At 62.5% G+C, this 3,127-nt stretch overlaps 1 pseudogene; it reads right to left on the reverse strand.

The window, feature by feature from the left end:
* Nucleotides 1–662: 662 nt before the first annotated feature.
* Nucleotides 663–2,619, reverse strand: LOC113981289 (annotated as a pseudogene).
* Nucleotides 2,620–3,127: the final 508 nt, after the last annotated feature.

Genomic DNA, 3,127 nt, shown 5'->3' on the forward strand with positions numbered 1-3,127 from the left:
CCTCCTGACTCCAGGCATCACCCTTTAGGGTGAGAAGAACCTACACCGCTTTTTGAGGGAAATTTAAATTTTCCAGCCTGGGATCCTGTGGAAGGAAGAGGTTTTGCCTATGCAAAAACTCCTCGGGGAGCTCAGCTAAGCCCCCTTTTCCCATGGAAACCCTTGGCTCTGATGTCCCACGGTCACAGCAAGTGGATAAAAATTAAAAAAAAAAACAAACACCTAAAAATAAGTTCCTCTCCTTTGAACATGTTTGCACAAAAGCTGTTCCTGCTCTTGTGCAACCACCCTGCCCGTGTCTGGCAGTGCTGGGCACAGAAGGTGACAGTGTGGGGAGGAAAGGAGCCTCCCAAAAACCTCAGATAACCCCAGTGCCAGGTGCCAGCGCCCGGCTGGGGTCGAGTAGGCCAAGGTCTTATTCCTCCCTGCCATTGGTATTAACAGCCTCATCCATGGAACCACCAGTTCCCTTCCGGTTTATGGGCTGGAAATGGGATCCTGCTGGTTCCCCTGGGCTGGGCAGCTCCAGGCCTTTCAAGAGCAGGTGTTGGAGCAGCATTTCCTGCAGCTCAAGGAGCAGTTTGCAGCCAGCGTGGCAAAACACGGACATTCCCAGGAGCTGGAGAGCACAGAGCCCTCCTTGTCCCAGTCCTCATCCCCACCTGGGATGCTCACCTGGTACACGGCCTCGTCGCAGGCGTTCTGCAGCCCCAGGTTAATCATGGTGTTCTGCAGGGTCCGCCCCATGTAGAACTCCAGGGAGAGGTAGTAAATCCTCTGGAAGAGAAAACCACCCCCTGGTCACCTCCCCTGGGGGGCTGGAGGAGTCTCCCCAGGACCCCAAAGCTGTTGCTGGGTGATATCTCACAAAGAACTCTCAACAGAGCAGGGTGGTTTGGACCAGGAATTTAAGGGCTGCGGCTCCTGTGCGGCCCTGCAGCCCCTGCCCTGCTCTCCTGCTATTTCCCAAGCCGGGAAGAGGCCGTTTTATTTGGACAAGCCCCGCTGCCCCGTCCCAGAGCAGGGACAGCTCCGGGATGGCCACCCCACACGCCCGCCGGCGGCCGCGGCGGCACAAAGTTAAACTTTGAGGAGAGACGTTTCCTCCCATCACCCCAGAGCTGCAAAGCAACCGGAAAACCACGCGAGGCGCCGGGGCCGGGCGGTGGCCGTGGGGACACCGTGGGGACACGGGCTTTCTCCTGCCCTTCCCGGGGGTTCGGAGCACGGGATGCTCCCGCTGACACCGCGGGCGCAGGACGCGGCCGCTCCGGCCTTGGGTTAAGCCGTCCCCTGGCGTCAGCACCGGCAGGTTTTAAGGAAGGATTTAGGCTTGGAGGAAGTCGCTGACTCGACAGGTTTCCTTCCCCAGGACCTGCGCGGAGTCGGGCTGGGAAGGGAGATGGGACAGGACCCTGGAATCACAGAATGGTTTGGGTTGCGAGGGATTTTAAAAGATCATCTTGGTCCAACCCTCCCGCCACGGGCAGGGTGCGCTGGGCAGGATCCCTGGGGATTTCTGGTTTGACCGCAGCAGAGCTGGGAGCAGTGACTCCAGGCAGGCAGCACGGCTTGCCTGGACGGATGAGTCCCAAATCCAAGCCCTGGAAGAAGCTCGTTTTCCTCACCCCTACGCAACACGGGGGAGCGCTGAGCTATCGGGGCTGGCACGGTCCCAGCGAGGTGTTGGCAGGGAGGAAATTGATGCCGACAGGGAACATCCAGGTGTCAGGAGAGGGATTAGGGCTTAATCCCCGCGGGGCAGAGCCCGGAGCGAGCCAGCGGGACGAGCAGCAGCACAGCAACTCCTGCACAAACCGGATCTCTCACGCTTGGGATCACTCGTGTTAAACAAGACCTGTTTGTGGTTGGCTTCGGGTGCCTTTAAGCCTTTCCAATAATTCCCCCGGGAAGGCTTTGGAGTTGGTTTTGGTAGACAAGCACCCACGCCGGCGCCGCGGGACAACAAGCGGCGTTTTCCCATGCCCTGCACCCCGCTCCCGGCCAAGCCGCGCTCTGTTTGTTTTGCAAAGCAAAGGACAGTGGCCTCGCTTGGTAAAGTCCAATCCCTCCGCTCGGAAAAGTTACCGGGAACAGCCCTAAAAATCCACGGAAAAAACCCGAGCCTCCCCAATCTCTTATATTCCAGCGCGGAGGGAGGGTTCAAGCCCACGGCGTTACGATGGATCCCACCCCAGCCATAACCCAGGACCCGACACGGGGGGGGGGGGGGTTCCCACCACACAGAGGGGTGTCCCCCCCCCTCCCCCGCATCCCAGCGCTCCCACCTTGGGATCCTTCTCGTAGTAGTACTGCTGGGTGCGGATCCAGCGCCCCACCAGGTGGTCGCGCACGGTGTGGGCCAGGGCGAAGTAGTAGTCGCGTGGGGTGGCCACATTGCGGTCCTTGACCAGGGTGAAGTGCAGGTGCCGGTTGAAGCCCCGCTTGAGCTCGGCCACGTTCTCGGCGCCCACGATGCCGCGGATGCTGATCTGCTTCCGCCGCTCCTGGTCCGACAGCGGCCGCGACATCGCGGCGGGGCTGCGGGGACACGGGGAGGGGGCTCAGGGACACACGGGCTGGGCTCCGCCGCCGCGTTCCGCCTCCGCCCCGCGCTGGCACCGCCCCGGGAGGGGACGGGGATGGGGACGGGATGGGGATGGGCCCCGCGAAGGGCCGCCCACGCGCGGGGAGGAGCGGCGGCCAAGACCCGGGGGGGGGGCAAAAGGGGGGGACCCTGGGGGCCGCCCCCCGGGGGGGAAAAGGGGGGGGGGGGACACCCCGGGGATGGACAGAGGGTGGTGCAAAGGGGGGACCCCGGAGGTGCACGAAGGGACGTGCAAAGGGAGCGATTCTGGGAGGTCTCAGAAGGCTGTGCAAAGCGGGGACCCTGCGAGCGCAAAAGGGGCGACCCCGGAGGTCTCAGAGGAGTGTGGAAAGAGGGGGATCCCGGGGGACCCCCGGAATAGATAGTGAGGGGTCCCGGGGGGGATAGAGGGGTGTGCAAAGGAGAGAACCCCAGGAAGGTGGAAAGTGTGTCCCCCGGGAACCGCCACCTGGGGTAAAAAGGGGGAGACCCCGGGGATGGACAGAGGGGGGTGCAAAGGGGGGACCCCGAGGGTCACAG

Source organism: Neopelma chrysocephalum, unplaced genomic scaffold (assembly GCF_003984885.1).
Source record: "Neopelma chrysocephalum unplaced genomic scaffold, ASM398488v2 Primary Assembly neopelma1_96410, whole genome shotgun sequence".
NCBI classification, from domain to species: domain Eukaryota; kingdom Metazoa; phylum Chordata; class Aves; order Passeriformes; family Pipridae; genus Neopelma; species Neopelma chrysocephalum.